At 48.0% G+C, this 23,130-nt stretch overlaps 1 protein-coding gene and 1 long non-coding RNA gene across 6 annotated transcripts in view; one reads left to right on the top strand and one right to left on the bottom strand.

Moving 5' to 3' along the window:
- The window catches only part of Tshz2 (teashirt zinc finger homeobox 2), a 446,931-nt gene that overhangs the window by 143,466 nt on the left and 280,335 nt on the right, over positions 1-23,130 (top strand).
- LOC134486489 (uncharacterized) lies at positions 946-10,870 on the bottom strand. The gene is made up of 2 exons (XR_010065496.1): positions 7,564-10,870; positions 946-1,081 (listed from the first exon to the last, which is right to left on the bottom strand). It is a non-coding gene; the product is annotated as an uncharacterized LOC134486489 (long non-coding RNA).

Below are 23,130 nucleotides of genomic sequence, written 5' to 3' on the forward strand. Positions count from 1 at the left end.
TGGCTAATTTTTAATCAAGAGAAACACATTTAGTTCTACACATCGATACTCCATGTTTACATATATGTAGTCATGAATTTCTCAATAGAAATGTAAACATGAAAAAAAAAACAACAACTTAGAATGTGACATAGTGTTTGCTTCTCAACAGAACTCAAAGGATAGATTTGGGCCACAGTGGCTTGTGTTTCATCAGCCATCTTGGATCAAGAGGAAAAGAAAAAGAGTTATACATAGGAGAGGTAAAAACCAAAGGGTACTTCCCACACCCTACCTCTCTGAGTGTTAACTAGTCTCCAGAGGACTTTCGGTGTGTGCGCGCGCGCGCGGTGACTTTAAATGCTGACCCATGCTGACCTCACATGGCTCAAGCTTCCCTCTTCTCAGGATGGCTAGAGAACAAACTCATTAGCAATTCAAAACAGGCCCTGCAGCCTGAGACCTGAGTTCTAATCCCAACTCGGCCACATCTAGCTGTGTGATTTCAGGCAAGGTTCTGGGAGTTTCTGAGCCTCTCCTCCAGGCCAGGTCTATGAGAGAGGTGGAACGCCACCATGCTTTCTGAAGGACTTGTGATGTCACAAAGTGAGCCCCTGGCACGGCAGGGCCACTTCCTAACAGTGACTCGAAGGTGTCTCTCGGGACAATGACTTCATTCTATTGTCTTCCAAAGAGGAAGAAAAATAAGAGAAAGAGAAAAACCAGATGACATAGTTGACAGTGATCACATCAGAGACCTCCCCACCCCACCCAGACATGTTGGGGTACCATGTGCTTTACTTATTTGATCGTTCCTTTGTTCGCTTCCTTTTTTACTTAATGAGGTACAAGAGGGTCACGGGGCACCCACACCAGCACATGTAGTGCCCACGCCAGCCTGCATAGACTCCTCTCCATAGTAGGAGTCAGTAAATGAGCGGCAGAGCGGTAATAAATAACACCCACTGACAGGGCGATCATGTTTATTAAGAAGCAGCCCTCCTTGTCATCTTCATTTTCTTCTTCAATGATTCCCCTCTCCAAGGGTTTGTTCCTCGGGGACTCCCCACGATTTAGCTGGAGGCCATTCTCTAATTCTTGCCTGATAAAAGAAAAAAAGAAGAAGAGGGAGAGGGGGGGAAAAAACACCTACTTGGCAAAAATAAAAGTTGAATCCAATCGGGCCCTCGGGTGCTGCTGATCCAGTTTTACCCAGCAGGGAAGATGGCGTCTCAGCCTGGAAGTGGAGGGGACAGACTGGAGCACTTCAGTGTGCTGTCCTCCTGCCCTTTGTTCGTCCCCAGGTCTACGCAAGAAAGTCTCTTTCAGATTCTCTGAGGTCCAGCCTTCTCTCCCCTCCCCAAGAGTGCAATGATAAGTCAGACCCGGGTAGCAGTTGTCCTCTGTTCTAGTGACATCAGATAGCCTTCTCTTACACCTCTTGACTCTGCCCTGGGTTCAGAGACGGTGTTTCCGCTTCCAAATGGTGTTCAAGAGCTGTGGCTAAAATGGGGTGTGTGTGCCCGCAACTCCCTCGCCTCCACTCTCCGTCCTCCAGGCTTTGTCTCTGTTGGCCCCTGGTTGACCTGAGCCTGCATCTGAAGGAATTCTCCTTAACTCCAGCCTGAGAGAATCGCAATTCCTTCCTCTCTGCTTCTCTTTCCAGTGACTCGTGTGTGTGTGTGTGTGTGTGTGCGTGTGTGTGTGTGTGTGTAACACTTTACCAGGAGCCCCAAGCCCAGCATGCTGAAAAAAACTCACTACATTTTAAGTGGTGGCTGGGGGGTCAGCTCAGTTAGTAGAGATTTTGTTTGGTGTTTGCTTAGCCTGGCTTCAATCTCCAGGACAGTGACAGAACACATGGGGCCTCCCTGCAGACGCCATGTTGAATTAGTTTGTCTTGACACAAATTATTCATTAGGCTTTACCTTCACTCTGATTTACCACTGAAATTTATTTCAGCTGAGTCTGGGGTCTTATTGCTCCTTTATTCTGTTTCTTGCTGGGTCTCTCATACTCCTTCCTCCCTTCCTCCCTCCCTCCCTTCCTTCTTCCCTCTCTCCCTCTCTCTCTCTCCCTCCCTCCTTTCCTTCCTTCCACCTTTGCTGACTCAATTACGTTACAAAGATATTTCTATCTGTGGAACTTTTTAAATGAATTAATCGCATGACCTCTATCCGGTGTTCGAGTCTAGCCCCAGAACTCCCTGACAAGTGTGACCTTTGTACCCAGGTGTCCCCACCTGCTGGCCTTCTTGCAGCTGGCATCAGCCCTTGCAGCTCTGACCACTGTCCTGCTGACTTAAGTGTGACCCCGTCTGTTTCCCAGCTTGGTCCCTCCAGCCAGCAGCTCTGATCTGTTGCTTCCTTGCCTTTGATGGGTTTCCACTTCCTGTCATTAATCTTGCTCGTTCCCATAACTCAGCCTCCACACAGACATGCAGAAGAACAATGTATCCAGCTTGAGTCAGCCGGTTCCTCTCAGCATACGCCTGTGTTTCCTTGGCTTCAATGCTGCCCCTGGCTTCAGGGGAGCCAGAGGAGGTGATCACCCCATACAGAAAAGGCAACTTGACCCACGTTCCATTACAAAGAAAGCCACCCTGATGAAGAGGTCACATCCTGAACAGGGCCTTTGATGTCTAATTCCATTTTTAAATACATTTTTTTTAATATTTCTATTTATATTCAATGCTCTACACCTTCAATGCCCCCCAAAAGAAAACTATGAAAAGTCAACAGAACACACAGTCATTTCTCATAAATCCTATGTCACTGCCAAAGAAGGTATTTGGCTGGTTGTCTCTGACATCCAGCTCCTGTCAGATAAAAAGCCAGAGAGACTGTATATTCCCCCGGGACACTTATCAGCATTACTGACCCCGATTGCAGGGTATGCTCAGCACCACAGAGGCCGGTGTGGTCTAAGCTCTTGGGTCACAGAACAAACAGAATTGGGCAGTCCGTCCTGGGAGGTCCTGAAGAGCTTTGTGCCCTTGCATTCCTCAACAGGTGTGATTTCCGGTCTCTTCTCCACACGGCTAAGAGCCTGACACTACAGGGAAGCACAAACACCCACAGGGGGCCTCTGAGAGATGACAAGCCTCCCAGGCATCCTGGGCTCACAGAGCTCTGGGACTTTCCACTCAGCCCGCATGTCCTTGTCAGCAAAGTGGGTGTGATTTACTAAGGCCACCAGAGGTGAGATCACAGAAACTCCAGGACGTTCCAAAAGTGAAAATAGGGCCCTTCGTGTCATGTCTATCGGGAGAGTGAAGCCAGTTCTTATATTCCCTTTTAGATGAGTCCCATGGAGCACCGGGGTAGTTGGGTTAGCTCCCCTCCTGTCGTGTCGGCAAACCACTCTGAGGCGTTTAGTGGAGAGCCGAGAAAGTCGCTTTCTTACCTGGCCTAGTGAGGTCTGTGCTGCTTGTTTGACCTCAAGCAGGGTCACTGAATCTAAGGGTTGCTGGTGATTGGACATTTCCCCCTTCTCCTTGACTGTACTCAGAAGGGAGCCTGGGGGGCCTGAAGGGGAAAGGCCTGGACTCGGCAGAGTCAGGACGCGTTGCTTGTTTTTCTGGTGAGGTCTCACTCAAACACGCGATTTCCCCCTGCAGGGGAACCTCATGTATGCAGTCTCATGTTGCCACTCTCTCACGCACATATGTCTTCATGGTAATACTACTGCACACTGTGTGCTACTCTCTGCTCTTGAACATAGCTGGCCATCTCCCTTCTCTTTCCATTGTGGTGGTCGGCATGGAACCTTGGGCCTTGCACATTACGTAGGCAAGAGCTCTACCATTCAACTTTCCTCAGATGTGCGCTCTCTCTCTCTCTCTCTCTCTCTCTCTCTCTCTCTCTCTCTCTCTCTCACACACACACACACACACACACACACACACATCTCCCCTGCCTCTTTATACTCACTACAGTTATTATATCCAACCTCACCATGACCTGAAGCATCCAGAATGAGCCCTGCATGCGCACAGTGCATTTGCGATACTCATTCACCGGTTTATGAAGAGACAGGGTCTCACTCTGTAGCTCAGACTGGCCTTGAGCTCAAGCTCCTCCCGCATCAGCCTCCCATAATCCCCCCTTTTTAATGTAATATTACTTTCACTTTGTGTGAAAGTAGCACACACCTTCTGAGAATGCAGACTTCATATTTTCATTCTTTACCTCCCCTCCCCATTGACCATCTGACAAAACTGGAAGGTCCTCGTGGTCTTCAAATTGATCAGTTTTAAGTTCTATAGAGATCTTATTGCAACCACCACCACGAAAAGACAGAACCAAAACACAACCTGTCCATTTTCCCAGAAATTTCTGCCCCCGTAGGCTGAGCTCCCTCCCTGCTGGACCTTAGCTACACCTCAGCTATTGGTCCTGTGGTGCTGTCCCTTTGCTAATCCGCAGGCACAGAGTTGAGCTGTGGGGACAGGCTTCCTTCAAGGAGAGCCTGATGCCTTGTGCTGTGGGTGGACTGTCTATGGCCCCACACATTGCTCCTATTTGCCTGAGGTGAGTTCCACAGGATGGACGAAAAATGTTGACTTTACTTATTCTTATCAATAGGAAAACTATTGGTGCTGATTAAGATTTTTAAATTGGGGGTTGGGGATTTAGCTCAGTGGCAGAGCGCTTGCCTAGCAAGCGCAAGGCCCTGGGTTCGGTCCCCAGCTCCGGAAAAAAGAAAAAAAAAGATTTTTAAATTGTATTTTATATATTTGTGTGCTCTGTGTCTGTCTGTCTGTCTGTGTGTGTGTGTGTGTGTGTGTGTGTCCATGAGTGCACACGTGTGTTGGCTGTCCTACTCTATACCTATTTCCTGGAGACAGAGTCTCTCGCTGAACCTAGAGCTAGGCTAGAGCCTCCTCAATATACCCTTTGCGGCATTGAATTACAGGCATCCACAGCTACACCCGACGATAATGTGGGGTCTAGAGATTTGAACTCGGGTCCTCCTATTTGCACAGCAAGCTCCCTCAACCACTGAGCTTTCTCCCTGTCCCCTTCACGTAAGTTTGGTGATTGTATTTCTAATACCCAGTTCGGAAGTTTGTACATGAATTTACCAAATAACAAGAAAACCAACGGCTGGGAGAGCCAGTCCTCAAGCGAACATAAGCCTCTACTTGAAGAGGCACCACCATCCTCGAATGTGTTGGCCACCCCTTGTTTAACAGGCACAAGAACAGACACTTTACAGTATCTCCTTTGTGCTTCCCAAACCCCACTCAGCAGGCATTTGACCCCCGGGGCCTCAGAGGAGGAACATGACTTTCTTCAAGTCTTAGTCAAAGCAGTGAACTGTGCCATGGTCCCCAAGACCACCTCCTGTCCTGTCTTACCTCCAAACCCTGGTTTTCCAACCTCTCATGCCTCTGACTGTGGCTAGAGTTGGAAGACTCCACACAGACATTTCGATAGGCTTGATAATATAGTTTCTTTCCATTAAGGAGTATGGATTGCCTCATCCAAAGAAAAGCATCAGCTTAGGACACACAAATCAGACAGAGAGCATCACAGCACCGTCAGCCCTTGGACATATGAAGACGCATGAAGGGAGAGGAAAAGAGAGGAAATGGTTGGCTTTTCCCAATTTGTGTCTCTTCCTCCTGATTAAATAACTTGGGGGCTTAAGTATTTCCTTTCTGTGAAGGGAAGGCATTCAGTTCGTGTGCACAGAAGCGAAATAAAGAAAAGAGAGGGAAATGACCCAGAGACTTCAAATTATTCTTCCCTGGAGGGCAGATGTTCTGCACATTGAGTGCGGAACATCTGGGGACCGTGAAAGTAAAATCACAGGAGCTGAACCCATCCTGATTCCCACCCACACTGCAGCGATGTCCTGGAGGTCAGGTATTTGCCCTCGTTGCTGACAACAGCCCTTTAGCAACAAACCAGCAAACAGCACTCAAACACTCCAACTCGTAACAGACACAGACATCTGGCAGGAATTCTTCCCTGAGTTGGACGGACAGACGGACACAACCGTGCTTCCCTCTTCTTCCCCTGCCTCTTTCTTTCTTGTTCTGTTCTCTTATCGTAAACACCATATCCTGACTCGGTCACCAGGAAACTCAGCCCTACTGGGGGGAGCTTACATAACTGCGTTTTGTGCCCGGGCGAGCTCAGGATGCAGCATCACTGAATGGCTCTGATATAAATGGAACCGTTGTGTAAATGGCTGTCAGGGACTGCCCCCTCCATTAGGGAGCCACATCTAGCTCATTGCTGCAGCTCTCATCCTTGCCTGTAGCTCCTCTGACACAGGAGTCCTCTGGCCTGCCTCTGAAATGACTCTCAAATGGGTCCCAACTCTTTCTTCCCCACCCCCCACCCCCAGCTCCATACTGGCCCTTGTCACCTCTGAGAAGCATTAATCCCCTCACCTCCCTGCAGGTCCCCCTGCATCCAGCCCTCTGATCCATTTGCCTGCTGCCTACAGCAGCACCTGAGAAGGCCAGCTCAGGCCTGACAGCGAGATTCTCCTGAAACACTACAGTGTTTTCCCATCAATGACTCCGGGAGACCAGTGTAGTGAGGGGGATGTTTGGGGCGATATATAAATAATTGTGTTGGGTTTGGATAGCTTCCTGTTTGTTTTTAGAGTTTGTCTTTTTAAAAGCAAGCATAACAAAGTAAACTTTGAGGTTGACCGTAAGTCAGTAGCTATGGCAGACCTAGGGAGGGTGACAGAAATGGCAGAAACCCTGGCTGAGATACCCACTGCAACCATGAAAGGTGTTTTACAAGCTGTTTCTCCCCAAATAGCTCTAGTCCACCCTGTTGGCCTCTCATGGCTTCTCTTCAACCAGAGCCTCCCCTTGACCTGCAGTCAAACCAATCGTTTGTTCTTACGCTTGACACATCACCCTCTCTCAACCACCAATAAATACTGTGTCTAAACGAGAGACTTCCACACATCCCTTAAGTCACGCGTGCCAATCTCAGCAAATCCCTTTCTAACTCCCTGAAACAGGGTTTCACCATGTCTCCTTAATACAACCTCAATTCCGCGTAAATAGTTTAGAGCTGACGACAAAGAGAAAGCTAGCACATTCTCAGTACGGACAAAAATCTTTTCGTCTCCCCTGGGGACCTTTGCTATGCACCATTGATTCAATCTGAGGATGCCCAGACCATGGATGCAGAGGGCTAAGCGTATGAAAATGGTGGACCCGAACAACAGGTCAGCGTTGCTCAGTGACCTAGAACATAGAGCAGTAGCCATGAGGAGTTCGACTCCATTCCAGAGTCCGGGACTCCTACTTCATTTTCTGCTCCTGAGTTCTACCCAACTACGATTTCTTATCTCTCAGCTCCTAGTCCCCGACACAAAGGAACATACGCTAACTTTTGTTCATGATCAGTCGAGTCTAGTCCCTCTTTGAGTGACCCTCGTCTGCCACTGGTGGCTCTAGTCCGTGAAATACTTTGAGTGGAGAGTGAATGTTAGGAGCCAATCATACTGGGGCAACTCAACCCAAGGAGAGGGGAAAACGAGAGAGGGGTGTGGTCCTTTGGGCCTCTGAACACTTCTCCCAAGCTCCTCCCTTTCTACCCTTACCTGTCAGAGAACCAAGCTGTGGTCCAGTGGAGGAGAAATTTCTGGAATGTAACTTAATGTAGCATATTCTATGGCGGAGGTCGTATGGCTGTCAAATCCCTGAAAGTCAGGGTGAAGGGTATTCTAAGAGCATCATTCCACCTCAACACCGGGTGTAATGGACCCATGGGTACCTCCAGATACTAAAAGAGCAGTTCGGAAGTTCTCACGGCCAATGAGCTGAGCTCCAAGGAGCCGAAGGAGCCAGCAGCAGCCTCCAGAGGTCTCTGACTTGTGAACTTCCCTTTCCAGGATGGCGGGAACCTAGGGCATCAGCAGCCCATTGTAGTGCTTCCTCATTGGCTCTTAAGAGAGTGTTTTAATGACAGCTTGAGAGGCTTGGCGTCTTGGCCTCCTATTTATGATCTGCATCGTGTTAATGTGCACTTAATGAGAAATTCTTGTCTTGCTTGTAAATCCTGTAGCCGGCATTCAATTTATTGACAGATGTTTGCTTGGATCTCTTTAAAATTACTTCATAAATCTTCCGGGATAAAAGGCCTCAAGTTTGGTTATTAAGACAGGGCCTTGTTGACAGTTGCACGTTTAACTGTTTCGACGTCAGTCTTTAGGGCTGTCAGGGTGCGCTGCCAAGGGGCGCTCGGCTCAGAGACGTTCGCACCACTTTCCAGACCTTTCAGGGCCACGGAAGGGTGGCTTCTGTGCTGCGATCCCTCGGGTTAACTTCTCCATGACCTTGCTCGCTTCACTTTTACTCATTCCTCGTATCCGGGTGTCAGCGTGATGAAGTGTTGCCGCTGATAGGAGATAAGGCTGAGGAAGCCACAGCGTCTCAGACACCAGGAAGGAGTGTTGATGGGGACCCTGTGCTGAGGTAGCACTTCCCACACAGCCAAGAGGCTTCGGGTGCAGCAAACACGTGGGCTCCAGCTCTATCTTTAGATGGGAATCTCGTGGCAGCTGGGTGGGGGAGGAGTTCAGCCTGAAAGGTTTGAGACAGGGCCCATCTTTATGGCTGTGGGCTTAAGCCTTGTATTCTGGATCAAGATTTTCTCCCCCTTGCTAAATAGTTAAAAATCCCCTTAAATGGAATAAGAGAGGGGGTGGGGTCAACTGGTTCATATGATTGACATGCGCTATCTCATATGATTGACTCACACAAGGGTTCTGGGGGGACGACCAGATGAAACTGTGCTTGCCCACTCACTAAATGATCTTTCTATGTTCCTTTTGGTTCCTTAGGGTAGGGGGAAATTAATGTGCTGTTTCACAGTACTGGAGATTGAATGTGGGTCACCTTAGTCAGATGGTCTATCATTGGACCTAATCAGGTCACATGGTCACCCATTCACCAATTACCAAAGTCAAAGGTACGTTGTGATTGGCTGCATCTAAGTCACATGACCACTTGAAACCAGGAGATTAAGACTCTACAAAGGAAGGATGTGGGTAGGGCGACAATGGTATCTTCGCACCTGAAAGAGGGAGGCCTCAAGACCAGCAGCCTCGGGACAGATGCTCAGCTGTCTCCTGAGCAAACCGAGAGCTTCCCTCACGAGCCAGGCTACGCCCAGGTGCTACCTACCCGTGTTTGTCAATGCTGTTAGAATTGGAAACATCCCGCATCTGAAGCAGGGAGCCGGTGTAAGGAAGGCACAAGGAACATTTTACAGCAGACCTCCCCGGAAGGCTGACTGGCCTCAGAGCAGTCCATGTTTACTAGAATCTGAGGCGATTTCCTTCATGGAAATTTCTGGAAAATTTAAGGTGCCCTCATCGCTAAGAACTGGAAATTTGAGCCTTGAATTTTTAGTGAGTCTGTGTGAGAAATCCTTCCTGGAAATGGCTGTGATGATTTGGCTGTACAATTGGTTTGTAATAATAATTAACACTTTCCCTGGGATGCTTATTTGCCGGCTCCTATGCCGGTCAATCTGTTAGATACTTTGTTATGCCCATTTGTATTAAGTGACCAAACTGAGGCACAGAGACACCAAGGAACCTGCCCAGCAACCCATAGTGTCTGTGGGGTGGAGATGTAAACTCGCTCAGTCTGATTCCCAAGCAAAGCTCCCATAACTATACACAGCCGCTTGTCCACAATGTGTGGACATAAGCATACTGGATCAAAGGCTGTGATACCCGCCAGGGGTGGTGGCTTGTGCCTGAGATCCTAGCCCTCAGGAACCCAAGGCAGGAGGATTGCAGAGTTCAAGGTCACAAACTCTCACTAATAGCAGCACAAAGGCACCAGCTACAGTGTCTTCCCCTTCAGCATGGACTGTGCTTGGCTCTCTCCTATTAAGCCGATCCTGCCGGGCTGGGTGACAAGATCCTGTCTCAAACAAAAGACAGCAAAGTGTGGTACTGGGTGATATCAAATGTATTCAGACGTATAAAGGTTAAACACACAATACATTGATATTATGTAACATGTATAACTATAATGTTACAGGCGCATTAAATCTAGGCAGTTTCAAAAGTCTCTTCCAAGATTTGAGTCAAGGTGCGTTGAGTCAGAGATGGTAGTGGGAAACAGGCCGAGTCCCAGTGTTGTGTCCCCCATCCTGAGTGCCCAGCAGCCCCAAGCCCCTCCCTGGTGTCTAGACAGTTTCTCCGGGTATCTCTCATCAGGACATGGGGAACATGGCCCCTAGAGGGTGCTCTAGTTCCCTTCAGAGGGAGCAGTCACAGGGACCAGGGATCATGGAAGCCTCATGGGTTGGTGTGACAGTGGAGGGAGGTGTTTTCTGGGGCAAGGGACCAAATAAATGCCTCTGTGGTTTCCTTCAGAAGCACAGGCATGCTGCTGACTTTGTTTCCCCAAAATGTCACTCACTGGGAGTCCAGGGGCAGGAGAAATGAGTCAGCAGGGAAGAGTAGGTGCTGCCTCTGTGGAGGGCTGGGATTCAGTTCCCACACCAACCCGAGGTGGCTCACCTTTAACCGCCTTTAACCCCAGCATCAGTGACTCTGCCACCCTTTCCTGGCCCCTGAGAGCATCTGCATTCACCTCAACTTGCCCACACTCAGATTCAGGTGCAGGTACAGATACAGGCTCATCCCAACCCCCCACAAGCAGCCAAGTATCCAACCGCATCCATGCAGAGTCTCTAGATCCCACACCTCACTGGAATATCCCATAATCCCTTGCTCTGGTCTTAACCTTGTCTATGAAAAATCTAAGTCATCCCAAACTGACAGTGTCCCGGCGCTTATGCAACGAACAGCAGTGCAAGAGATAAAGGGATCCTGGCATTCCCCCTCCCCCCCACAAAAAAAGGTTTTAAAAATTTATAAAGAAAAAACAAAATCCATTGAGCTTCAACTACTTGTTGACTCCAGTAAACGTAAAAGGGGGTTGGGGGAGAAGGGGAGGGAACTCATACTACAGAAACCTTGGTCGTGGTTGTTCTGTGGAACACACACTTTAGAATGTTCCTAAATAAGGAGCCAAGGGTCTTGGGTAATTTTCCCCAAATTGCCCTCTGTCCTCATCAGAGAGCTTCTCTCAGGGCTGTGAATGTCCAGCCTGCCCCATGCCACCCAGATACTCACCCCTAGCTGGAGAAATGCGGGGATTCCCTGGTAAGCATGCGTCATAGAGAGAGGTCCATGCCTTGGAGAGACAGACAAGTCCTGGCTAAAGCCAACTGTGAAAAACAGTGTTCTCTTAGGGTAGTAATCATGATCGAACGGGGTAGGGCGTAAAACACACTCAGAACTTATTGCTGTCTGGTTGTAGAGCAAATATAAGAGCTGGGAATAGCATCTCTTAACACAAAAAAGACTAGGAGTGGTCACTCTAGAAACATCAGGAGATGGAATATTCAGGGGCTCAGAATATCAAAATCAAACATCAGGAGCATTAGGGCAGGGAGACGTTGCCTGGGCAGAAGCATCAGGTCCTATAGCTTATAGGCGCACTTCCGAGTTTTGAGTACTGTCACATGGTGAATACTGTGTCAGTCTCCAATCAAATATTCCCAGATACTCAACATGAATCCCAATCAACACCAGCATCCTGTGAGTGCATGACCTGTTGGGCACAGTCATGTAGATAACGCTAAACATAGCGTTCAGCTAAGCATAGCGAACAGCTTTCAGTTCTCCGTGGACCGGTTTAGACTTCATACAAACAAAGCCTAAATTGGGCCTCTACCTCCTAATTATGTCCTGGGAGGGAGCATGATGTTCCCGATCTCCCTGACCAACACTTTGGAACACCCTGCCTAACAACACCCACAGAGGAAAGGGGGTCACGGAGATAAGCTTCCTCTGGAGTGAGTAACGAACGAACAACATTCAGGAAGCAGGAGGGGGATGGTCTTTGCAAACAGGTCTACCTCGATGGGTGGTTGGAAAGCTGCTGTCTTCAGTAGAGTTTCCGTGGTTTTATATTTGCATAATAAATAAATGTGTAATTGCCCCCAACATGTTGCAAGACCAGACGGTGAGGATGAGGGGGAAAAAAAAATCCTATAACAGTATAAAAATTTATTAGGATACCCATCCGTAAGCAAGGCAGGGCCGTGTGAACAAAGACTCTGTTGTTTGCAACTGACCAAGATAGAGACCAGGCAATGAAGGATAAATCCTCCCGGGGCCGGCTGGAGGAGGTGTGGGGGAGGGGATGGAGAACAGACAGACACACTCATCCTTCAGAGCTTTAGGAAAGTGGTCTCGGAGCCAACACCGGTCATTGGACTAAGCACCAGAATCATTTGCCTGGCCATTCTGGATCTCAAGCTGTTATTTTCAAAGAGCGGATTCTTTGAGCGGACTCAGGGAAGCAGGAGCGTTCTGTGGTGGCCCCTAAACCCTCCTGATTCTCTGAGGTCCTGTCTTCCTCCACCTCCTGCTGGAGTTGGAGTTTGCGCCCCGTATATTTCATGACATGTTTTTTTGTTGTTGTTGTTGTTTCATTCTTTATGATCACAGCTTAGCTTCATCGCCTATTGTTTCTTGTCGTCCCATGTGATCGCCATTAACGGCTTTACATGGATCAATCTATCGGTGTTTCTCAAATTAACTTTGATCTCTCGTGGTGACAGCTGACGGGTGACAGTCTGAGATACCTTATGCTCGTTGTCTGGAAACAGGCTCCAATTTCTTTTCATCCCATGTTTTATTGGGGGGCGGGGGGGGTCAAGGAATGTTTCGAGTGCAGCTGTGTGAGCTCCACTGAGAAGATCTGTACGTTAACAGTTCCAGGTTCCCGACGTATGGAGAAAGCCCAGGCAGAAGGGCGTGATTTCAATGCGACTTTCTTCCGTTCACACCACAAGCTCAAATATTCAAAAACATTTAATGCTCATGCTTAATAAATCATAATTTAATCATTTTCAGAGCATGAAAACAGTCATTTCATGATATCATTGGAAATGAGATGTGTGGTTCTGATTGCTGTCTCTCACTAGCATTAAAGTGATTTATCTGAAATTGAGGTGTGTGTGTGTGTGTGTCTGTGTGTGTGTGTCTCTGTGTGTGTGGTGTGTTTGTGTGTGTCTCTGTGTGTATGTGTGTGTCTGTGTGTGTGTGTGTGGTGTGTTTGTGTGTGTCTCTATGTGTGTGTATGTGTGTGTCTGTGTGTGTGTGGTATGTGTGTGTGTGGTATGTTATGTGTGTGTGTTGTGTGTGTGTGTCTGTGTGTGTGTGGTATGTTTGTGTGTGTGTCTCTGTATGTGTGTGCATGTGGTATGTTTATGTGTGTGTGTGTGTGTGGTGTGGTGTGTATGTGGTATGTTTATGTGTGTGTGTGTGTGTGTGTGTGGTATGTTTGTATGTCTGTGTGTGTGTGTGGTGTGGTGTGTGTGTGTGGTATGTTTATGTGTGTGTGTCTGTGTGTGGTATGTTTATGTGTGTGGGGGTGTGTGTGGTGTGTGTGTGTGTGAGTGTGTCCGTGTGTGTGTCTGTGTCTATGGTGTATATGTGTGTGAGTCTGTGTGGTCTGTGTGTTTGTGTGTGTGTGTGTGTGTGTGTGTGTGTGATGTGTGATGTGTGTGTATGCATGTGTGTTATGTGTATGTGTGTGTATGTGTGGTATGTGTGTGTGTGTGTTTATGTGTGTATGTACAGTGTCTATGAATGCATGTGCACGTTGAGGCCAGAGATCCAAATCTGGTGTCTTACTCAGTGGCTCTCCACCTTATTTTCTGAGGAAGAGTTCCAGAGACCTGCCTGCGTTTGCTTCACAGGGGTCACAGATGTGAACCACCGACCGTGGCTCTGGAGGTCCAAACATGTTCTTCTGCTTACATGGCGAACACTTTCCTGACAGAGCCTTTTCCACGGCCCCTGTGAATCATTTTGCGTGTTTAAAACTACCTCACTCTCCAGTATCCAGTTCTGTCCAGACCAACCAACCGACCAGACTTCTTGGTTGTTACAAAGCTTAAATAGAAACATTTGCAAAAGCCTGGGAACCAACATTAATTTTTCTTTGTGAAGATTTCTGAGCTCTTTCTAGATCAGGCTGCTTGCCATGCCCACTTCAATTCATCCCTGGAGCATACTCTCTTCCTAGGTTGATTTCAAATTTTTAAGATAAGGGTTCTCAACCAGGGCAACTGTTTTGCAGTGGATGTCCAGCGACACCCAGGGAAGTTTTTCTTGGTCTCACTGGTGTGAGGTGCTTTTAGGTCTTGGTGGGTGGAAACCGGGGTGCTAACTCAACCCTTCACCTACCTGTGCCAGATGTCGACACTGCCAGGTCCAAGATGTCCCACATAGGAGTAAACTACTCGTCTGTTTCATAATTTTCTGTTGTGAATTTAGCACAGAAATATAAGCCCGGCCCTTGTTCAGTATCAGTCAGGTGTGGCTAAGTTTGTCTTTCTCAGTGGGAGCCTCGAGTACTTAGGAACAATTTGGCTTGTTGGTGGAAGGGGTTAAAATGGTCTTGAATTTAATATGCATGGGTGGTGGGATCAGAGGAGGGCAGAAAATAGGGGGAAAGGTCAGGAAACCATCCCTGCTCCTCCCCATGACTGCCATCGCACAAGCAGACACTGCTGCTCATCTTCGGGTGACAGTCTCCCTGAGGTGGGAGTCCCAGGGGAGCAGCCATTGGGAATGTTATTGTCTCTCCTTGGGAGCTGTGTATAAAACTGGCTACTTTTGATTTAGCAAACAAATCCCCGATTTGACTCACTGCCCCCCAACCCCTGAGAGAGTCCTAAGGAAAATAGAATCCTCACAGGGTAAGATCAACCCTTCCCTCCTCAGTCACCCACAGAGGCGAATGCTTGGTCCATGACCTGTGCGCTACAAAGAACTCAGCCATGCCCAAACACTGTGCAGCCCGCTAGATGCTGCCATCTTTCCACACAGACCCTATTCCCCTTGTTTGGATATGATTTTTTTTCCCCTTTCCTAAGTTCAAACTTTTCCTGTCTCCCTTCCCATCTGTCTGGGAGGCAAAAACTGGCTCCTGACAATGTTCTGGTCAGCTCTTTTAGACCCCCCTCTCGGGGGCTGGGGGTGTTGGTTTCCTGTTCTAGTGGGCCATACATCACTGACATCTCGGTGGGTGCTGCTTGTCTCTGACAGAATGATAGGTGTCATTTATCACTGGGGCCTGCGGAAGCCATGGGAAGAGCAATTGAATTTTTTTTTCTTTCTTCTTTCTTTCGGGCTGCCAGATCATTAAAAAGGGGGGGCTTTCCAAAGCAAGCAGTGTGTAACCCGAGTGCACTTACTGTCAGCAGAAAGCTGGGAGAATGGGAGGAGAGAAAGGAAGGGAGGAAGGAGGGGAGGAGTCGTGCCAGCGGCTCCTCAGCTCACCCTGGCTCCTGCCCATGCATGCTAAGTAAGGCCCGGCTGGGGGTGCCAGGGAGGAAACTGAAACAGGAAGCCTCTTTGATACTCCTGTCCTACATCCCTCGCCTGAGGGTGGGGACACCATTCTGTATTGGATGGGGCTGGACTTGAAGTGAGTTCTGCACAGAGGGCAGGCAGGAAAACCTATCTGAACCAGAGGAAAAGACTCTGTAAATCACAAGTCGAAACCAAGACCTGCTGGCAGGTTCGTTCTCCAAGGAGACATTTACAGCATCCTGTTTGCAGAAGCACACTCGGAAAGTGCCCAAGTATATCTTCTGAGTGCGCCTCTCCTTTTGGCACCATCTCTGCCACCAAATGGCTCCAGGGACCAGGAAACAGACTCCTGGCTTATCGTTTATTTTTTTCTTTCTTTCTTTCTTTTTTCCGAAATGGGAAACTTCCCTTCTCCTGCCCTCATGAATGGTATCAAAGCGATAAAACAAGTTAGCTTGTCTCTCTAGTCCTAATGTTGGGCCATATTTAGTATGACTTTTTATTTTATTGCTTTTACATTATACTGTGGGTATGTGTATGTGTATGTATATGTGTGTATGTGCATATGTGTATGTATGTGTGTGAATGTGTGTGTATATATGTGTGTGTGCATGTGTGTATGTGTATGTGTGTGTAAAATATGTTGTGTGTACATGTGTGTATATATATGTGTGTGCATGTGTATGTGTATGTGTGTATAATATGTTGTGTGTACATGTGTGTATATATGTGTGTGTGTGCATGTGTGTGCACGTGTATGTGTACATGTGTGTATATACATGTATGTGTGTGCATGTGTGCATATATGTTTGTGTACATGTGTGTGCATGTGTGTATATATGTATGTGTGCATGTGTGTATGTGTGTGTGCGTGTGTATGTGTACATGTGTGTATATACATGTATGTGTGTGCATGTGTGCGTGTGTGTGTGTGTGTGAGCACACTTGTAGAGGTTGGAAGACAACATTCAGTATACAAATGAGGTCATGGGGATTTGAACTCAGGTCATCAGGCTTGACTGCAAGTGCCTTTACCCTATAAGCCATCTTGCCAACTCTTCTGTGTCTCAGTTTAACCTTCACCACCATCCTCAGTGGCTGCTTTACTTTTCCATGGTGGCACTGATACAAAGTGCTGTGCAGTCTCAAACCTCAAGGTGTCCTCTGTAGCCAGGTTGGCTTTAAAGTCAGGCTGTTTAGTTCTGGGGCCTCTGCACTTGGCCAAAGCTTCGGTGTGCAGTGAGGAGTTTGTGAGTTTTGCAAGTCTGAGGTGAGAATCTGGCCATTTTAAATTATAAAGCTTCAAGCTTAGGTATGACCCAGCATAGGGGCAGCCAACCTCAACCAGATCATCAAGGGCCAAGTCAGGACTGAGGGGCCAGAATAAGTACCACAGAGTTTAAATGATGATGATGATGATGATGATGATGATGATGATGATGATGATGATGATAATGGTGATGATGATGATGTCTGTTTTCTGTCTTTTATAAAAATCCTGCAGGTAGTCTTGACTTAACCTCTTCTCCCAGGAAGCCTAGAGGGCTTATTAGTTGGACCCTGACCCAAAATAAAATCAACCACAGAGCAAATTAAAGAAAAGGGGACAGAGAGTTGGAAAAATAAACCAACAAAAGAAAAAAAACAAGATAAAAGAAGGGGAAAGGAGGAGAAGAAGAAAGGACAAAAGAAAGAATAGCAGAAAGGAAAGAAGGGGGAAAGATAGAAGCAAAGGGACATGGGAAAGGAAGGAGGGAGGGAGGGGAGAAAAGGATGAAGGAGGGAAGAAAAGGAGGGAGTGAGTAAGGGAACAGATAGAGGGAGAGAGGGAGGGAAAGGAAGGGAGAAGGAAGAAAATATAAAGTGGTGGGGATGGAATGTAGAAAGAGGAGGAAGGAAGGAGGGAGGGGAAGAGGAGGAATGAAAAAATGAGAGGGAGAGGAGACAGGGAGAACGATCAGGAGACATTAGGGGGAAAGGAGATGAAGAGGAGGAAGGAGCCGCGCACAGCTGTGTCTCCTTTGAGAGCCGGTAGGGAGGCTAAGACCTCGCAGCACCAACAGCCGGGCTGGAGCACTCTCCTGCAGGAAGCCACCCGTCCAGATATTTTCCTTGACTGCCTTTGCACAAAGCCTGCTGCTCGGAGAGACAAATGAGCTATTAGGTAATCTGGTTAATTGACAAGTGACTTAACTAATTACCCTAACATGCTTATTAAATGTTACCTTTCCCATTCGCCACACATTGTTGGGGCATCAATGTATGGAAGCCTTATCATACCACTGTCTCCTGACAGCACAATCCTATTAAACAGAGGGACGAACGCACACGGGGTGTGTTTCTGTTATGTTTTTTCCTCCCTCTGTGGTTACAGTCAGAAAAGATAGAATTAGGAGCCGGGTGTATAAAAAGCCATCTCATTCGGGGACAATGTCCTATTATGCTGGCCCCTAGTCACTCCGATGGATCGAGAATGGACTAAATAAAGAAATAACTCATCAAGCTTTGCCTAATGGGTGGAACGAAAGCTGAGGGAGAACCCAATTGCCTTTTGACTGGAGTCTCTCATAGCTGAAAGGCCGGTGTCTTCATTTAGACAAGCCTATAAAACCTCTCATTCCGAGCCTCTTGCAGAGGTGTGTTTTGAAATGCAGAATTTTTCAGGTTTTTGAGGGAGAAACAATACCTATGGCCATGCCTTAAATGCACAGGGGTCCCCTGCTGTTCTTAGAGATATAAATCTTTCACTATGAAACTTGGTTACAGCATGAGGGCTTTTAAAAAGTGTGTGTGTGTGTGTGTGTGTGTGTGCGCACGCACCTGTGTGTGTTTGTGGTGTGTCCATGAGTCTGTAGGGGTGCACATTGTGTGAGCACAAGTGTGTGCATGCATAGTGTTTTCCATGTGTATGCACATGTGTGTGAAGTGTTTGTGCATGTGTGTGTATATGTAGTTTGTGTGTGTGTGTGTGTGTATATACATGTGTGTGTGTTTGTGGTGTGGTGTATGAATCTGTGGGGGTGCACATTGTGTGAGCACAAGTGTATGTATGCATGATGTTTTCCATGGGTATGCACATGTGTGTGCATGTGTGTGCATGTATGTGCACATGTAGTGTGTATGAACTATGTGTGCATGTATGTGCACATGTAGTGTGTATGAACTATGTGTGCATGTATGTGCACATGTAGTGTGTATGAACTATGTGTGCATGTGTGTGCACATGTAGTGTGTATGCACTGTGTGTGCATGTGTGTGCACATGTAGTATGTATGCACTGTGTATGCACATGTAGTGTGCATGTGTGTGTTGTGTACAGGCTCTCAAGTGTCTTCTTCAGCTGCTGGCCACCTTACTCTTGAAACTGTGTTTCCCTAACCCTGAAGCTATTCTTTTGACTAGAATAAGCGGTCATCAAGCCCCTCAGGTCTTCCTGCCCTGCCTCCCTGCACTGTGGTAACAAACACACAACACCACGCCTGGCTTGTTATGTAGACACTGGGGGTCAAACTCAAATCCTCGTGTACTTTACCAACCGATCCATCTCCCCAGCCCCAGGAGATCTCAAGAGTTTTAATGAGTCTCAGTTCAATTCAGATGTGATATTTCTGCTAAGTGAATTATAAAAATTGAAAATAATTACAGTTCTGATATTTTAAGATTTCTTTTTTTAGAGATGAAAAATATGGAGCTGTATTCTGGTTATCTGGTAGCGGTGGTCCCGTAGATGCCTTTAAAGATGTATTTATTTTATTGTACGTATGTTTGTTTGCATGTATGTCTGTGTACCGTGTGGGTGCTGGGAACCAAAATGGGGGTCTCCACTAGAGTGGCTTATGCTCTTAACCACTGAGCTCTCCATTCCACACCCCTGAACCTAGGAATTTTGTTTTCATTTTCTACTGGCCATAGCTAATACAGATGCCTAGAGTTGGTCGCTACCCCTCAGAATAATGCACAGTGAAACACAAAAGAGGGATGCATTCTTGACGACACATCAGAACAGCAGCAGCAGCAGAAAGCTAGAAGCAACAGAAAGATTGTTCTCTGTGCAGAATGCAGGCAGAGGCAGGATTGTCTGGAGCGCACTGAAGTTGCGTCTGTACAGGGAAGGCAGCTGGGGGTGGGGGGGACGGACGACGACTAGCATTCACCTGAGACCTCCCCCCCCCCCACATTGCCATTATCTCTGGAAATAGGTCTGCAGTCTCTCCTGTGGTCCAGCTTCAGTGGGCCACATCCAGTCTTCCATTTTCTTGAAGCACGTGGTCGTCACATTGAGCGCGGCTGAAATCCTAGTCACCACAGCCTCTTGTAGGAACAGGGAACCCATGACGATCTGGGGGCTAACAATCCATTCACGGGGTGCACTGGAGCTAGCCCTGACCCTGATGGTAAACCTGATTGGACAGCTTTCCGGCCTCCTCGTTAACTCTCTGGAGACACGGGTGTAGCAGCAGCCAGTCGTCCTCTGAAAGGACCTAGGAATCCAGCGAGGCAACCTCCTAAGAGCCTGACCATGACCAGGAGCTTGCCCCTGCTGAGTCGGCTCGGGCTGAACCCGAGCCCCACAATGCCCAGGGAGAGTGCGCGGGTCGATTGGCCAGCACCCCTGAGCTAGGGCAGCTTCGAAGGAGATGCCCATGGGCAGGGCTCCATCTGCGTAGAGGACCACAGTAGATCATTCTGGGGAACTCCGTTTTTTTTTTTAATGGGCTTTCTCGATCTGCTGTCAGAACCTACTGTGCTGCACCATGCAAAGCTTACCAAGCCGGTAAGAGGAGGTAACGCCCACGACCTTGGTCCTCAGCTCTCCCATAACCCTGAGGCAAGGCTCCAGGTTAGACACCAGAGCAGGGCCCAGCATAGTTTGAAGAGCGAGATCAACCCTGCAGCCTACCTACGGCAGGCAGCCAGGGAGCAAACGCATGCTGGGCAAGAGACCCTTAATCACAGTGTCTCCCACAATAGCTTCCAATGACGCGTCTCCCTCTTCCTCTTATTCTTCGCCCTTGGCGACCGTGTCAAATCACTCATTGGGCGGTTAAGTTTCTGGAGCCGTGAATAAGAGCAACTAACTCTTGGTAGCTTAGAGAAAAGGAAGCATTGCTTGAAGATCATCACAGAAACCCATCCCAGAACACACTCGTTCAGATGAGGACCATCTACTTCCTGGCGCTTCAGGTCACGGGCTGGGATTGGCTGAGGTCTGGTTGGTTTCCTCTGGCTTTGGGGCAGGTGAGTGGCCCCTCTCCCTGTGTCCTTAATCTTCTGGTGGCTGACCCAGCTGTTTCCCAGGGTGAAACAGAGGTCTGAGGACGAAAGCCAGCAGGTCTCTTGGGGTCAGACTCAGATTCGCTCGGCTCTCACACCTTACATTCCATTGGACACTGAAGTCCAAAGGTCAGCCTAGACTCCATTCTACTTGAAAAGGGAAATGGGGCTTTCACTGACAGAAAGATGAAAGGTGAAAGGGGAGGGGACAAAGAGAGGAGAGTGTCTAAATGTACAGTTAGGTTCAAGGCTTGTAGGCAGAAATCAAGACCTTCTCCTGGGAGCAAACTTCTATTTCAGGGGGGGGGGGGCAGAGACAGAGACAGACAGAGAGAGACACAAGGAGACAAAGACAGAGACAGAGATAGACAGACAGAGAAACAGAGACAGAGACAAACAGAGAGAGAGAGACAGACTGACAACAGAGAGACAGAGACAGACAGACAGAGATGGAGACAGACAGAGAGACAGAGACAGACTGACAGACAGAGAGACAGAGACAGACTGACAGACAGACAGAGAGACAGAGACAGACACAAGGAGACAAAGACAGACAGAGATAGACAGACAGAGAAACAGAGACAGAGACAAACAGACAGACAGAGATGGAGACAGACAGACAGAGAGACAGAGACAGACAGAGAGATGGAGACAGACAGAGAGACAGAGACAGACAGAGAGACAGAGACAGAGAGACAGAGAGACAGAGACAGACAGAGAGACAGAGACAGACAGAGACAGACATAAGGAGACAAAGACAGAGACAGAGATAGACAGAGAAACAGACAGAGACAGACAGACAGAGATGTAGACAGACAGACATAGAGATAGAGAGACAGAGACAGACAGAGATGGAGACAGACAGACAGAGATAGAGAGACAGAGACAGACTGACAGAGACAGACATAGAGACAGAGACAGACAGACAGACAGAGAGCAGATGATCAAATTGATTGGGACTTCTTCCCCCTCCCTCTGGCAGGTCACCAGGCACCTGTCACACCATCTTGAACCCAGCGAAAGAAATCAAATGCTGTGGGCCAGAGATTATTCTTTTTATTTATTCAAATGTCCACTACATGATGTTCTTCCTTCTGAAATACTTCAGCCCTCGTTACTATGTTCTGTGTGTGCACATTTGTGTGTGTGTGCTCATTTGAGTGTGCATGCATGTATGTGTGTGCACGTGTGTGTGTGCGTGCATGCGTGCGCCAGCAGACAAGATTTGCAGCATTCTTGAGGGGACATTCATCTCCTCTGAGACAGGGTCTCTCTCTGTCAGGGAGCGGCTCACCTAGCCTCTCTAGCTATCTATCCCCAGGGCCCACTTGTCTCTGCCTCCACAGGACTGAGGTCATGAGCATTCGCCACCACACCCAACCTTTTCACAGTGTTCAGGGGCTCAAAGTCGGGTCTTCCTGCTTATGCCGGCAGCACTGCACCAACTGAGCCATCTCCACAGCCTGACCACGTTCAACCTTGAGAGGCAACTCTAAGATTGAGCCAGAGTCTCTAGGGGCCTGTAAATCTGCAGAGCAAGCCCCATACTGAATGTCTGTCTGTGCAGCTTTGGACAGACGGCTCAGAGGTTAAGAGCAATTGCTACTCTCACAGTGGATCCTTGTGCGGCTACCAACACCCAGGTCAGGCAGCTCACAACCACCTGTAACTGCAGCTGTGGTGATCTGACAGCCTCTCTGGCCTCCAAGGGCTCCTGCACAGACGTACACACACACACACACACACACACACACACACTCACACACACATACACGTGCACACACATACACACATTCGTTTTTATTTTATTAACAGTGTGGTTTTGAGCATCGGATGAGGTGACCTGATTAATACCTCGCCCCCAGCAGCAGCCTTTGCTGATGGTGTTATCGTCACTATTAGAATTTCTTTCTCTCTTCTGTTGCCCAGAAATCAAGATATCTCAACACGCCTGTAAAATTGCCTGCTATCCCGATGCAAGCTAAAAACCAAGGCAGTGTTCGACTTCCATTTCTTCTACGACAGATATTTGAACACGTATTGATTTTTTTTTTTTTTAGTTTTGTCAGTGACTATACAAAGGTTAATCTCCTCTCTGGCAAATATTTACCGAGTGATCCACCAGCCCTGCTTGGGGAGTTAATCCACAGTTCTGATATGGACCCTGGCAATGTCGGTCGATCTGGCTTCCCGGGACCGTCAGAGACACCATGTTGTGGTACATTAACTGGTTGATCGAGCAGGGAACACCTGGCATGATCCGTGCCGTGGTGGGGGACAGACAGCGAGAAGATGGCGTCAGAGCAGAAGGAGTCTCAGTGCCTAAAGCACTCGTCACACACGTTCAAGGATCGGACTTCAGATCCCCAGTACTGAGCTGAGAGGATGTGGTATGCAGTCTGAACCCCAGTGCTCAAGGAATGGAGACAGGGAATACCCAAAGGAAGCAGGGCTACTACACAAGTTGGCAAATCC

This window comes from Rattus norvegicus, chromosome 3 (assembly GCF_036323735.1).
Source record: "Rattus norvegicus strain BN/NHsdMcwi chromosome 3, GRCr8, whole genome shotgun sequence".
Classification (NCBI taxonomy): domain Eukaryota; kingdom Metazoa; phylum Chordata; class Mammalia; order Rodentia; family Muridae; genus Rattus; species Rattus norvegicus.